Source organism: Pristiophorus japonicus, chromosome 8, assembly GCF_044704955.1.
Source record: "Pristiophorus japonicus isolate sPriJap1 chromosome 8, sPriJap1.hap1, whole genome shotgun sequence".
Classification (NCBI taxonomy): domain Eukaryota; kingdom Metazoa; phylum Chordata; class Chondrichthyes; family Pristiophoridae; genus Pristiophorus; species Pristiophorus japonicus.
Window position 1 is genome coordinate 150,383,957 of NC_091984.1, and position 15,709 is coordinate 150,399,665.

Here is a 15,709-nt window from a genome sequence, read left to right on the forward strand (position 1 = left end):
AAGTGACTGAAGTCTCTGAAGTCTCTGAAGTGTCTGAAGTGACGGAAGGGATTGAAGTGACTGAAGTGACTGAAGTGTCTGAAGTGTCTGAAGTGACTGAAGTGTCTGAAGTGTCTGAATTGTCTGAAGTGACTGAAGGGATTGAAATGACTGAAGTGTTTGAAGTGTTTGAAGTGTTTGAAGTGTTTGAAGTGTTTGAAGTGTTTGAAGTGACTGAAGTGACTGAAATGACTGAAGTGTCTGAAGTGTCTGAAGTGTCTGAAGTGTCTGAAGTGACTGAAGGGATTGAAATGACTGAAGTGTTTGAAGTGTTTGAAGTGTTTGAAGTGTTTGAAGTGTTTGAAGTGTTTGAAGTGACTGAAGTGTCTAAAGTGACTGAAGTGTCTGAAGTGTCTGAAGTGAAGTGATTGAAGGGACTGAAGTGACTGAAAGGACTAAAGTGTCTGAAGTGTCTGAAGTGACTGAAGTGCCTGAAGTTCCTGAAGTGTCTGAAGTGATTGAAGTGACTGAAGAGATTGAAGTGACTGAAGTGTCTGAAGTGTCTGAAGTGACTGAAGTGACTGAAGTGTCTTAAGTGACTGAAGTGCCTGAAGTGTCTGAAGTGAAGTGACTGAAGGGACTGAAGTGACTGAAAGGACTAAAGTGTCTGAAGTGACTGAAGTGTCTGAAGTGAAGTGACTGAAGTGACTGAAGTGTCTGAAGTGTCTGAAGTGTCTGAAGTGTCTGAAGTGTCTGAAGTGTCTGAAGTGACTGAAGGGACTGAAGTGACTGAAAGGACTAAATGGACTGAAGTGTCTGAAGTTTCTGAAGTTTCTGAAGTGACTGAAGTGTCTGAAGTGACTGAAGTGTCTGATGTGTCTGAAGTGTCTGAAGTGTCTGATGTGACTGAAGTGACTGAAGTGACTGAAGTGACTGAAGTGACTGAACGGAATGAATGGACTGAAGTGTCTGATGTGTCTGAAGCGACTGAAGTGACTGAAGTGATTGAAGTGACTGAAGTGTCTGATGTGTCTGAAGCGACTGAAGTGACTGAAGTGATTGAAGTGATTGAAGTGTCTGAAGTGACTGAAGTGACTGAAGTGTCTGAAGTGTCTGAAGTGTCTGAAGTGTCTGAAGTGTCTGAAGTGTCTGAAGTGACTGAGGGGACTGAAGTGACTGAGGGGACTGAAGGGACTGAAGTGTCTGAAGTGTCTGAAGTGTCTGAAGGGACTGAAGTGTCTGAAGTGTCTGAAGTGTCTGATGTGACTGAAGGGACTGAAGGGTCTGAAGTGTCTGAAGTGTCTGAAGTGTCTGATGTGTCTGAAGTGACTGAAGTGAAGTGACTGAAGGGACTGAAGTTCCTGAAGTTCCTGAAGTTCCTGAAGTGACTGAAGTGACTGAAGAGATTGAAGTGACTGAAGTGACTGAAGTGTCTGAAGTGTCTGAAGTGTCTGAAGTGTCTGAAGTGTCTGAAGTGTCTGAAGTGACTGAAGTGACTGAATGGATTGAAGTGACTGAATGGACTGAAGGGACTGAAGTGACTGAAGTGTCTGATGTGTCTGATGTGTCTGAAGTTTCTGAAGTGACTGAAAGGACTAAAGTGTCTGAAGTGTCTGAAGTGTCTGAAGTGTCTGAAGTGTCTGAAGTGTCTGAAGTGACTGAAGTGTCTGAAGTGTCTGAAGTGTCTGAAGTGTCTGAAGTGCCTGAAGTGCCTGAAGTGTCTGAAGTGATTGAAGTGATTGAAGTGACTGACGTGTCTGAAGTGTCTGAAGTGACTGAAGTGACTGAAGTGACTGAAGTGACTGAAGTGCCTGAACTGTCTGAAGTGAAGTGACTGAAGGGACTGAAGTGACTGAACGGACTGAAGGGACTGAAGTGTCTGAATTGACTGAAGTGTCTGAAGTGACTGAAGTGTCTGATGTGTCTGATGTGTCTGAAGTGTCTGATGTGTCTGAAGTGTCTGATGTGTCTGATGTGTCTGAAGTGACTGAAGTGACTGAAGTGACTGAAGTGACTGAATGGACTGAATGGACTGAAGGGACTGAAGTGACTGAAGTGTCTGATGTGTCTGAAGTGTCTGATGTGTCTGAAGTGACTGAAGTGACTGAAGTGACTGAAGTGACTGAAGTGACTGAAGTGACTGAAGTGACTGAATGGACTGAAGTGTCTGAAGAGATTGAAGTGTCTGAAGTGTCTGAAGTGACTGAAGTGTCTGAAGTGATTGAAGTGATTGAAGTGACTGAAGTGTCTGAAGTGACTGAAGTGACTGAAGAGATTGAAGTGTCTGAAGTGACTGAAGAGATTGAAGTGTCTGAAGTGTCTGAAGTGACTGAAGTGTCTGAAGTGATTGAAGTGATTGAAGTGACTGAAGTGTCTGAAGTGACTGAAGTGACTGATGTGTCTGAAGTGACTGAAGTGAATTGTCTGAAGTGACTGAAGTGTCTGAAGTGTCTGAAGTGACTGAAGTGTCTGAAGTGTCTGAAGTGTCTGAAGTGACTGAAGTTTCTGAAGTGATTGAAGTGACTGAAGAGATTGAAGTGTCTGAAGTGACTGAAGTGATTGAAGTGACTGAAGAGATTGAAGTGTCTGAAGTGTCTGAAGTGTCTGAAGTGACTTAAGTGACTGAAGTGACTGAAGTGTCTGAAGTGTCTGAAGTGACTGAAGTGACTGAAGTGTCTGAAGTGACTGATGTGTCTGAAGTGACTGAAGTGAATTGTCTGAAGTGACTGAAGTGTCTGAAGTGATTGAAGTGACTGAAGAGATTGAAGTGTCTGAAGTGACTGAAGTGATTAAAGTGACTGAAGAGATTGAAGTGTCTGAAGTGTCTGAAGTGTCTGAAGTGTCTGAAGTGACTTAAGTGACTGAAGTGTCTGAAGTGACTGAAGTGACTGAAGTGACTGAAGTGTCTGAAGTGTCTGAAGTGTCTGAAGTGACTGAAGTGTCTGAAGTGAAGTGTCTGAAGTGTCTGAAGTGTCTGAAGTGACTGAAGTGTCTGAAGTGTCTGAAGTGACTGAAGGGATTGAAATGACTGAAGTGTCTGAAGTGACTGAAGTGACTGATGTGTCTGAAGTGACTGAAGTGAATTGTCTGAAGTGTCTGAAGTGACTGAAGTGTCTGAAGTGATTGAAGTGACTGAAGAGATTGAAGTGTCTGAAGTGACTGAAGTGATTGAAGTGACTGAAGAGATTGAAGTGTCTGAAGTGTCTGAAGTGACTGAAGGGATTGAAATGACTGAAGTGTCTGAAGTGTTTGAAGTGTTTGAAGTGTTTGAAGTGACTGAAGTGTCTGAAGTGTCTGAAATGACTGAAGTGACTGAAGAGTCTGAATTGTCTGAAGTGACTGAAGGGATTGAAGTGTCTGAAGTGTCTGAAGTGACTGAAGTGTCTGAAGTGTCTGAAGTGACTGAAGGGATTGAAATGACTGAAGTGTCTGAAGTGTTTGAAGTGTTTGAAGTGTTTGAAGTGTTTGAAGTGTTTGAAGTGACTGAAGTGACTGAAGGGATTGAAGTGTCTGAAGTGTCTGAAGTGTCTGAAGTGACTGAAGTGACTGAAGAGTCTGAAGTGTCTGAAGTGTCTGAAGTGACTGAAGTGACTGAAGTGTCTGAAGTGTCTGAAGTGTCTGAAGTGTCTGAAGTGTCTGAAGTGACTGAAGTGTCTGAAGTGTCTGAAGTGTCTGAAGTGACTGAAGTGACTGAAGAGTCTGAAGTGACTGAAGTGTCTGAAGTGTTTGAAGTGTTTGAAGTGACTGAAGTTTCTGAAGTGACTGAAGTGACTGAAGTGTCTGAAGTGTCTGAAGTGTCTGAAGTGACTGAAGAGTCTGAATTGTCTGAAGTGACTGATGTGACGGAAGTGACGGAAGTGACTGAAGTGACTGAAGTGTTTGAAGTGACTGAAGTGACTGAAGTGACTGAAGTGACTGATGTGTTTGAAGTGTTTGAAGTGACTGAAGTGACTGAAGGGATTGAAGTGACTGAAGGGATTGAAGTGACTGAAGTGTCTGAAGTGACTGAAGTGACTGATGTGTCTGAAGTGACTGAAGTGAATTGTCTGAAGTGACTGAAGTGTCTGAAGTGTCTGAAGTGTCTGAAGTGACTGAAGTGTCTGAAGTGATTGAAGTGACTGAAGAGATTGAAGTGTCTGAAGTGACTGAAGTGATTGAAGTGACTGAAGAGATTGAAGTGTCTGAAGTGTCTGAAGTGACTTAAGTGACTGAAGTGACTGAAGTGACTGAAGTGTCTGAAGTGTCTGAAGTGTCTGAAGTGACTGAAGTGTCTGAAGTGTCTGAAGTGACTGAAGTGTCTGAAGTGAAGTGACTGAAGTGACTGAAGTGTCTGAAGTGTCTGAAGTGACGGAAGTGTCTGAAGTGACTGAAGGGATTGAAGTGTCTGAAGTGTCTGAAGTGACTGAAGTGTCTGAAGTGTCTGAAGTGACTGAAGGGATTGAAATGACTGAAGTGTCTGAAGTGTCTGAAGTGTCTGAAGTGTCTGAAGTGTTTGAAGTGTTTGAAGTGTTTGAAGTGACTGAAGTGTCTGAAGTGTCTGAAATGACTGAAGTGACTGAAGAGTCTGAATTGTCTGAAGTGACTGATGTGACGGAAGTGACGGAAGTGACTGAAGTGACTGAAGTGTCTGAAGTGACTGAAGTGACTGAAGTGACTGAAGTGTCTGAAGTGACTGAAGTGTTTGAAGTGTTTGAAGTGTTTGAAGTGACTGAAGTGACTGAAGGGATTGAAGTGTCTGAAGTGTCTGAAGTGACTGAAGTGACTGAAGAGTCTGAAGTGTCTGAAGTGACTGAAGTGACTGAAGTGTCTGAAGTGTCTGAAGTGTCTGAAGTGTCTGAAGTGACTGACGTGTCTGAAGTGTCTGAAGTGACTGAAGTGACTGAAGTGACTGAAGTGACTGAAGTGCCTGAACTGTCTGAAGTGAAGTGACTGAAGGGACTGAAGTGACTGAACGGACTGAAGGGACTGAAGTGTCTGAATTGACTGAAGTGTCTGAAGTGACTGAAGTGTCTGATGTGTCTGATGTGTCTGAAGTGTCTGATGTGTCTGAAGTGTCTGATGTGTCTGATGTGTCTGAAGTGACTGAAGTGACTGAAGTGACTGAAGTGACTGAAGTGACTGAATGGACTGAATGGACTGAAGGGACTGAAGTGACTGAAGTGTCTGATGTGTCTGAAGTGTCTGATGTGTCTGAAGTGACTGAAGTGACTGAAGTGACTGAAGTGACTGAAGTGACTGAAGTGACTGAAGTGACTGAATGGACTGATGTGTCTGATGTGTCTGATGTCTCTGATGTGTCTGATGTGTCTGAAGTGACTGAAGGGACTGAAGTGTCTGAAGTGTCTGAAGTGACTGAAGAGATTGAAGTGTCTGAAGTGTCTGAAGTGACTGAAGTGTCTGAAGTGATTGAAGTGACTGAAGTGTCTGAAGTGACTGAAGTGACTGATGTGTCTGAAGTGACTGAAGTGAATTGTCTGAAGTGACTGAAGTGTCTGAAGTGTCTGAAGTGACTGAAGTGTCTGAAGTGTCTGAAGTGACTGAAGTTTCTGAAGTGATTGAAGTGACTGAAGAGATTGAAGTGTCTGAAGTGACTGAAGTGATTGAAGTGACTGAAGAGATTGAAGTGTCTGAAGTGTCTGAAGTGTCTGAAGTGACTTAAGTGACTGAAGTGACTGAAGTGTCTGAAGTGTCTGAAGTGACTGAAGTGACTGAAGTGACTGAAGTGTCTGAAGTGACTGATGTGTCTGAAGTGACTGAAGTGAATTGTCTGAAGTGTCTGAAGTGACTGAAGTGTCTGAAGTGATTGAAGTGACTGAAGAGATTGAAGTGTCTGAAGTGACTGAAGTGATTAAAGTGACTGAAGAGATTGAAGTGTCTGAAGTGTCTGAAGTGTCTGAAGTGTCTGAAGTGACTTAAGTGACTGAAGTGTCTGAAGTGACTGAAGTGACTGAAGTGACTGAAGTGTCTGAAGTGTCTGAAGTGTCTGAAGTGTCTGAAGTGACTGAAGTGTCTGAAGTGAAGTGTCTGAAGTGTCTGAAGTGTCTGAAGTGACTGAAGTGTCTGAAGTGTCTGAAGTGACTGAAGGGATTGAAATGACTGAAGTGTCTGAAGTGACTGAAGTGACTGATGTGTCTGAAGTGACTGAAGTGAATTGTCTGAAGTGTCTGAAGTGACTGAAGTGTCTGAAGTGATTGAAGTGACTGAAGAGATTGAAGTGTCTGAAGTGACTGAAGTGATTGAAGTGACTGAAGAGATTGAAGTGTCTGAAGTGTCTGAAGTGACTGAAGGGATTGAAATGACTGAAGTGTCTGAAGTGTTTGAAGTGTTTGAAGTGTTTGAAGTGACTGAAGTGTCTGAAGTGTCTGAAATGACTGAAGTGACTGAAGAGTCTGAATTGTCTGAAGTGACTGAAGGGATTGAAGTGTCTGAAGTGTCTGAAGTGTCTGAAGTGTCTGAAGTGACTGAAGTGTCTGAAGTGTCTGAAGTGACTGAAGGGATTGAAATGACTGAAGTGTCTGAAGTGTTTGAAGTGTTTGAAGTGTTTGAAGTGTTTGAAGTGACTGAAGTGACTGAAGGGATTGAAGTGTCTGAAGTGTCTGAAGTGTCTGAAGTGACTGAAGTGACTGAAGAGTCTGAAGTGTCTGAAGTGTCTGAAGTGACTGAAGTGACTGAAGTGTCTGAAGTGTCTGAAGTGTCTGAAGTGACTGAAGTGTCTGAAGTGTCTGAAGTGTCTGAAGTGACTGAAGTGACTGAAGAGTCTGAAGTGACTGAAGTGTCTGAAGTGTCTGAAGTGTTTGAAGTGTTTGAAGTGTTTGAAGTGACTGAAGTTTCTGAAGTGACTGAAGTGACTGAAGTGTCTGAAGTGTCTGAAGTGTCTGAAGTGACTGAAGAGTCTGAATTGTCTGAAGTGACTGATGTGACGGAAGTGACGGAAGTGACTGAAGTGACTGAAGTGTTTGAAGTGACTGAAGTGACTGAAGTGACTGAAGTGACTGATGTGTTTGAAGTGTTTGAAGTGACTGAAGTGACTGAAGGGATTGAAGTGACTGAAGGGATTGAAGTGACTGAAGTGTCTGAAGTGACTGAAGTGACTGATGTGTCTGAAGTGACTGAAGTGAATTGTCTGAAGTGACTGAAGTGTCTGAAGTGTCTGAAGTGTCTGAAGTGACTGAAGTGTCTGAAGTGATTGAAGTGACTGAAGAGATTGAAGTGACTGAAGAGATTGAAGTGTCTGAAGTGACTGAAGTGATTGAAGTGACTGAAGAGATTGAAGTGTCTGAAGTGTCTGAAGTGACTTAAGTGACTGAAGTGACTGAAGTGACTGAAGTGTCTGAAGTGTCTGAAGTGTCTGAAGTGACTGAAGTGTCTGAAGTGACTGAAGTGTCTGAAGTGAAGTGACTGAAGTGACTGAAGTGTCTGAAGTGTCTGAAGTGACGGAAGTGTCTGAAGTGACTGAAGGGATTGAAGTGTCTGAAGTGTCTGAAGTGACTGAAGTGTCTGAAGTGTCTGAAGTGACTGAAGGGATTGAAATGACTGAAGTGTCTGAAGTGTCTGAAGTGTTTGAAGTGTTTGAAGTGTTTGAAGTGACTGAAGTGTCTGAAGTGTCTGAAATGACTGAAGTGACTGAAGAGTCTGAATTGTCTGAAGTGACTGATGTGACGGAAGTGACGGAAGTGACTGAAGTGACTGAAGTGTCTGAAGTGACTGAAGTGACTGAAGTGTTTGAAGTGTTTGAAGTGTTTGAAGTGACTGAAGTGACTGAAGGGATTGAAGTGTCTGAAGTGTCTGAAGTGACTGAAGTGACTGAAGAGTCTGAAGTGTCTGAAGTGACTGAAGTGACTGAAGTGTCTGAAGTGTCTGAAGTGTCTGAAGTGTCTGAAGTGACTGAAGTGTCTGAAGTGTCTGAAGTGTCTGAAGTGACTGAAGTGACTGAAGAGTCTGAAGTGTCTGAAGTGACTGAAGTGTCTGAAGTGACTGAAGTGTCTGAAGTGTTTGAAGTGTTTGAAGTGTTTGAAGTGTTTGAAGTGTTTGAAGTGACTGAAGTTTCTGAAGTGACTGAAGTGACTGAAGTTTCTGAAGTGTCTGAAGTGTCTGAAGTGTCTGAAGTGTCTGAATTGTCTGAAGTGACTGATGTGACGGAGGTGACGGAAGTGACTGAAGTGACTGAAGTGTTTGAAGTGACTGAAGTGACTGAAGGGATTGAAGTGTCTGAAGTGTCTGAAGTGACTGAAGTGTCTGAAGTGACTGAAGTGTCTGAAGTGACTGAAGTGTCTGAAGTGACTGAAGTGACTGAAGAGTCTGAAGTGTCTGAAGTGACTGAAGTGTGTGAAGTGTCTGAAGTGTCTGAAGTGTCTGAAGTGTCTGAAGTGTCTGAAGTGACTGATGTGACGGAAGTGACGGAAGTGAGTGAAGTGACTGAAGTGACTGAAATCTCTGAAGTCTCTGAAGTGTCTGAAGTGACGGAAGGGATTGAAGTGACTGAAGTGTCTGAAGTCTGAAGTGACTGAAGTGTTTGAAGTGTTTGTAGTGTCTGAAGTCTCTGAAGTGTCTGAAGTGACTGAAGTGTTTGAAGTGTTTGAAGTGACTGAAGTGTCTGAAGTGTCTGAAGTGTCTGAAGTGACTGAAGGGATTGAAGTGACTGAAGTGACTGAAGTGCCTGAAGTGACTGAAGTGTCTGAAGGGATTGAAATGACTGAAATGACTGAAGTGTTTGAAGTGTTTGAAGTGTTTGAAGTGTTTGAAGTGTTTGAAGTGTTTGAAGTGTTTGAAGTGTTTGAAGTGTCTGAAGTGTCTGAAGTGACTGAAGGGATTGAAGTGACTGAAGTGACTGAAGTGCCTGAAGTGACTGAAGTGTCTGAAGGGATTGAAATGACTGAAATGACTGAAGTGTTTGAAGTGTTTGAAGTGTTTGAAGTGTTTGAAGTGTTTGAAGTGTTTGAAGTGTTTGAAGTGTTTGAAGTGTCTGAAGTGTCTGAAGTGACTGAAGTGATTGAAGTGTCTGAAGTGATTGAAGTGTCTGAAGTGACTCAAGATTCTGAAGTGTCTGAAGTGCCTGGTGCCTGAAGTGACTCAAGTGTCTAAAGTGACTGAAGTGTCTGAAGTGTCTGAAGTGTCTGAAGTGAAGTGATTGAAGGGACTGAAGTGACTGAAAGGACTAAAGTGTCTGAAGTGTCTGAAGTGTCTGAAGTGACTGAAGTGCCTGAAGTTCCTGAAGTGTCTGAAGTGATTGAAGTGACTGAAGAGATTGAAGTGACTGAAGTGTCTGAAGTGTCTGAAGTGACTGAAGTGACTGAAGTGTCTTAAGTGACTGAAGTGCCTGAAGTGTCTGAAGTGAAGTGACTGAAGGGACTGAAGTGACTGAAAGGACTAAAGTGTCTGAAGTGACTGAAGTGTCTGAAGTGAAGTGACTGAAGTGTCTGATGTGTCTGAAGTGTCTGAAGTGTCTGAAGTGTCTGAAGTGTCTGATGTGTCTGAAGTGACTGAAGTGACTGAAGTGACTGAAGTGACTGAAGTGACTGAAGTGACTGAATGGACTGAAGTGTCTGATGTGTCTGAAGCAACTGAAGTGACTGAAGTGATTGAAGTGACTGAAGTGTCTGATGTGTCTGAAGCGACTGAAGTGACTGAAGTGATTGAAGTGATTGAAGTGTCTGAAGTGTCTGAAGTGACTGAAGTGTCTGAAGTGTCTGAAGTGTCTGAAGTGTCTGAAGTGTCTGAAGTGTCTGAAGTGTCTGAATTGTCTGAAGTGACTGATGTGACGGAGGTGACGGAAGTGACTGAAGTGACTGAAGTGTTTGAAGTGACTGAAGTGACTGAAGTGACTGAAGTGACTGAGGGGACTGAAGTGACTGATGTGACTGAAGGGACTGAAGGGTCTGAAGTGTCTGAAGTGTCTGAAGTGTCTGATGTGAAGTGACTGAAGGGACTGAAGTGTCTGAAGTGATTGAAGTGTCTGAAGTGAAGTGACTGAAGTGCCTGAAGTTCCTGAAGTTCCTGAAGTGCCTGAAGTGACTGAAGTGACTGAAGAGATTGAAGTGACTGAAGTGTCTGAAGTGTCTGAAGTGTCTGAAGTGACTGAAGTGACTGAATGGATTGAAGTGACTGAATGGACTGAAGGGACTGAAGTGACTGAAGTGTCTGATGTGTCTGATGCGTCTGAAGTTTCTGAAGTGACTGAAAGGACTAAAGTGTCTGAAGTGTCTGAAGTGTCTGAAGTGACTGAAGTGACTGAAGTGTCTGAAGTGTCTGAAGTGTCTGAAGTGTCTGAAGTGTCTGAAGTGTCTGAAGTGCCTGAAGTTCCTGAAGTGACTGAAGTGTCTGAAGTGATTGAAGTGATTGAAGTGACTGACGTGTCTGAAGTGTCTGAAGTGTCTGAAGTGTCTGAAGTGTCTGAAGTGTCTGAAGTGTCTGAAGTGTCTGAAGTGACTGAAGTGACTGAAGTGCCTGAACTGTCTGAAGTGAAGTGACTGAAGGGACTGAAGTGACTGAACGGACTGAAGGGACTGAAGTGTCTGAATTGACTGAAGTGTCTGAAGTGTCTGATGTGTCTGAAGTGTCTGATGTGTCTGAAGTGTCTGATGTGTCTGATGTGTCTGAAGTGACTGAAGTGACTGAAGTGACTGAATGGACTGAATGGACTGAAGGGTCTGATGTGTCTGATGTCTCTGATGTGTCTGATGTGTCTGAAGTGACTGAAGTGTCTGAAGTGACTGAAGAGATTGAAGTGTCTGAAGTGACTGAAGTGACTGAAGTGTCTGAAGTCTCTGAAGTGTCTGAAGTGTCTGAAGTGATTGAAGTGACTGAAGTGTCTGAAGTGACTGAAGTGACTGATGTGTCTGAAGTGACTGAAGTGAATTGTCTGAAGTGACTGAAGTGACTGAAGTGTCTGAAGTGTCTGAAGTGTCTGAAGTGACTGAAGTGTCTGAAGTGATTGAAGTGACTGAAGAGATTGAAGTGTCTGAAGTGTCTGAAGTGTCTGAAGTGACTTAAGTGACTGAAGTGTCTGAAGTGACTGAAGTGACTGAAGTGTCTGAAGTGTCTGAAGTGACTGAAGTGTCTGAAGTGAAGTGACTGAAGTGTCTGAATGGACTGAAGTGACTGAAGTGTCTGAAGTGACTGAAGTGTCTGAATGGACTGAAGTGACTGAATGGACTGAAGGGACTGAAGTGTCTGAAGTGTCTGAAGTGACTGATGTGTCTGAAGTGACTGAGGTGACTGAATGGACTGAACGGACTGAAGGGACTGAAGTGTCTGAAGTGACTGAAGTGTCTGAAATGTCTGATGTGTCTGAAGTGACTGAAGGAACTGAAGTGTCTGAAGTGTCTGAAGTGTCTGAAGTGACTGAACTGTCTGAAGTGTCTGAAGTGTCTGAAGTGCCTGAAGTTCCTGAAGTGTCTGAAGTGATTGAAGTGACTGACGTGTCTGAAGTGTCTGAAGTGTCTGAAGTGTCTGAAGTGTCTGAAGTGTCTGAAGTGTCTGAAGTGACTGAAGTGACTGAAGTGCCTGAACTGTCTGAAGTGAAGTGACTGAAGGGACTGAAGTGACTGAACGGACTGAAGGGACTGAAGTGTCTGAATTGACTGAAGTGTCTGAAGTGTCTGAAGTGACTGAAGTGTCTGATGTGTCTGATGTGTCTGAAGTGTCTGATGTGTCTGAAGTGACTGAAGTGACTGAAGTGACTGAAGTGACTGAAGTGACTGAAGTGACTGAAGTGACTGAATGGACTGAATGGACTGAAGTGACTGAATGGACTGAATGGACTGAAGGGACTGAAGTGACTGAAGTGTCTGAAGTGACTGAAGAGATTGAAGTGTCTGAAGTGTCTGAAGTGTCTGAAGTGACTGAAGTGACTGATGTGTCTGAAGTGACTGAAGTGAAGTGTCTGAAGTGTCTGAAGTGACTGAAGTGTCTGAAGTGATTGAAGTGACTGAAGAGATTGAAGTGTCTGAAGTGACTGAAGTGATTGAAGTGACTGAAGAGATTGAAGTGTCTGAAGTGTCTGAAGTGTCTGAAGTGACTGAAGTGTCTGAAGTGTCTGAAGTGACTGAAGTGACTGAAGTGTCTGAAGTGTCTGAAGTGACTGAAGTGTCTGAAGTGAAGTGACTGAAGTGACTGAAGTGTCTGAAGTGACTGAAGTGCCTGAAGTGCCTGAGGTGACTGATGTGTCTGAAGTGACTGAAGTGTCTGATATGTCTGAAGTGTCTCAAGTGTCTAAAGTATCTGAAGTGTCTGAAGTGTCTGAAGTGTCTGAAGTGTCTGAAGTGTCTGAAGTGACTGAAGTGACTGAAGTGACTGAAGTGTCTGAAGTGTCTGAAGTGTCTGAATGGACTGAAGTGACTGAAGTGTCTGAAGTGACTGAAGTGACTGAAGTGTCTGAATGGACTGAAGTGACTGAATGGACTGAAGGGACTGAAGGGACTGAAGTGTCTGAAGTGTCTGAAGTGTCTGAAGTGTCTGAAGTGTCTGAAGTGACTGAAGTGACTGAAGTGACTGAAGTGTCTGAAGTGTCTGAATGGACTGAAGTGACTGAATGGACTGAAGTGACTGAAGTGACTGAAGTGTCTGAATGGACTGAAGTGACTGAATGGACTGAAGGGACTGAAGTGTCTGAAGTGTCTGAAGTGTCTGAAGTGTCTGAATGTCTGATGTGTCTGATGTGACTGAAGGGACTGAAGGGACTGATGTGTCTGAAGTGTCTGAAGGGACTGAAGTGTCTGAAGTGCCTGAAGTGATTGAAATAACTGAAGTGTCTGAAGTGTCTGAAGTGTCTGAAGTGTCTGAAGTGTCTGAAGTGACTGAAGTGTCTGAAGTGTCTGAATCTCTGATGTGTCTGATGTGTCTGAAGTGTCTGAAGGGACTGAAGGGACTGAAGTGTCTGAAGTGTCTGAAGTGTCTGAAGTGTCTGAAGTGTCTGAAGTGTCTGAAGTGTCTGAAGTGACTGAAGGGATTGAAATGACTGAAGTGTTTGAAGTGTTTGAAGTGTTTGAAGTGTTTGAAGTGCTTGAAGTGACTGAAGTGACTGAAGTGTCTGAAGTGACTGAAGGGATTGAAGTGTCTGAAGTGTCTGAAGTGTCTGAAGTGTCTGAAGTGACTGAAGTGTTTGAAGTGTTTGAAGTGTTTGAAGTGACTGAAGTGACTGAAATGACTGAAGTGTCTGATGTGTCTGAAGTGTCTGAAGTGACTGAAGGGATTGAAATGACAGAAGTGTTTGAAGTGTTTGAAGTGACTGAAGGCATTGAAATGACTGAAGTGTTTGAAGTGTTTGAAGTGTTTGAAGTGTTTGAAGTGACTGAAGTGACTGAAGTGTCTGAAGTGACTGAAGTGTCTGAAGTGTCTGAAGTGACTGAAGTGTCTGAAGTGTCTGAAGTGTCTGAAGTGTCTGAAGTAACTGAAGTGACGGAAGTGACGGAAGTGACTGAAGTGACTGAAGTGTCTGAAGTGACTGAAGTGACTGAAGTCTCTCAAGTCTCTGAAGTGTCTGAAGTGACGGAAGGGATTGAAGTGACTGAAGTGTCTGAAGTGTCTGAAGTGACTGAAGCGATTGAAATGATTGAAGTGTTTGAAGTGTTTGAAGTGTTTGAAGTGTTTGAAGTGTTTGAAGTGTTTGAAGTGTTTGAAGTGTTTGAAGTGACTGAAGTGACTGAAGTGTCTGAAGTGACTGAAGGGATTGAAGTGTCTGAAGTGTCTGAAGTGATTGAAGTGTTTGAAGTGTTTGAAGTGTCTGAAGTTACTGAAGTGACTGAAGTGATTGAAGTTTCTGAAGAGATTGATGTGTCTGAAGTGATTGAAGTGATTGAAGTGTCTGAAGTGTCTGAAGTGTCTGAAGTGTCTGAAGTGTCTGAAGTGTCTGAAGTGTCTGAAGTGTCTGAAGTGCCTGAAGTGCCTGAAGTGCCTGAAGTCTCTGAAGTGACGGAAGTGACTGAAGGGATTGAAGTGACTGAAGTGACTGAAGTGTTTGAAGTGTTTCTTGTGCCTAAAGTGTCTAAATTGTCTAAAGTGTCTGAAGTGTCTGAAGTGACTGAAGCGATTGAAGTGTCTGAAGTCTCTGAAGTGACGGATGTGACGGAAGTGACTGAAGTGTCTGAAGTCTCTGAAGTGACTGAAGTGATGGAAGTGACGGAAGTGACGGAAGTGACTGAAGTGACTGAAGTGACTGAAGTGACGGAAGTGACTGAAGTGATGGAAGTGACTGAAGTGACTGAAGTGTTCGAAGTGTTTTTTGTGCCTAAAGTGTCTAAAGTGTCTGAAGTGTCTGAAGTGTCTGAAGTGACTGAAGTGACTGAAGTGACGGATGTGACGGAAGTGACTGAAGTGACTGAAGTGTCTGAAGTCTCTGAAGTGACTGAAGTGACGGAAGTGACCGAAGTGTCTGAAGTGTCTGAAGTGTCTGAAGTGTCTGAAGTGTCTGATGTGCCTGAAGTGCCTGAAGTGACTGAAGTGACTGAATGGACTGAAGTGTCTGAAGTGTCTGAAGTGTCTGATGTGCCTGAAGTGCCTGAAGTGACTGAAGTGACTGAATGGACTGAAGGGTCTGAAGTGTCTGAAGTGTCTGAAGTGTTTGAAGTGTTTGAAGTGACTGAAGTGACTGAAGCGATTGAAGTGACTGAAGTGTTTGAAGTGTCTGAAGTCTCTGAAGTGACGGATGTGACGGAAGTGACTGAAGTGTCTGAAGTCTCTGAAGTGACGGAAGTGACGGAAGTGACTGAAGTGACTGAAGTGACTGAAGTGACGGAAGTGACGGAAGTGACTGAAGTGATGGAAGTGACTGAAGGGATTGAAGTGACTGAAGTGACTGAAGTGTTTGAAGTGTTTCTTGTGCCTAAAGTGTCTGAAGTGTCTGAAGTGTCTGAAGTGTCTGAAGTGACTGAAGCGATTGAAGTGACTGAAGTGTTTGAAGTGTCTGAAGTCTCTGAAGTGACGGATGTGACGGAAGTGACTGAAGTGTCTGAAGTCTCTGAAGTGACTGAAGTGATGGAAGTGACGGAAGTGACTGAAGTGATGGAAGTGACTGAAGTGACTGAAGTGTTCGAAGTGTTTTTTGTGCCTAAAGTGTCTAAAGTGTCTGAAGTGTCTGAAGTGACTGAAGTGACTGAAGTGACGGATGTGACGGAAGTGACTGAAGTGTCTGAAGTGACTGAAGAGATTGAAGTGTCTGAAGTGTCTGAAGTGACTGAAGTGACTGATGTGTCTGAAGTGACTGAAGTGAAGTGTCTGAAGTGTCTGAAGTGACTGAAGTGTCTGAAGTGATTGAAGTGACTGAAGAGATTGAAGTGTCTGAAGTGACTGAAGTGATTGAAGTGACTGAAGAGATTGAAGTGTCTGAAGTGTCTGAAGTGTCTGAAGTGACTGAAGTGTCTGAAGTGTCTGAAGTGACTGAAGTGACTGAAGTGTCTGAAGTGTCTGAAGTGACTGAAGTGTCTGAAGTGAAGTGACTGAAGTGACTGAAGTGTCTGAAGTGACTGAAGTGCCTGAAGTGCCTGAGGTGACTGATGTGTCTGAAGTGACTGAAGTGTCTGATATGTCTGAAGTGTCTCAAGTGTCTAAAGTATCTGAAGTGTCTGAAGTGTCTGAAGTGTCTGAAGTGTCTGAAGTGTCTGAAGTGTCTGAAGTGACTGAAGTGACTGAAGTGACTGAAGTGTCTGAAGTGTCTGAATGGACTGAAGTGACTGAATGGACTGAAGTGACTGAAGTGACTGAAGTGTCTGAATGGACTGAAGTGACTGAATGGACT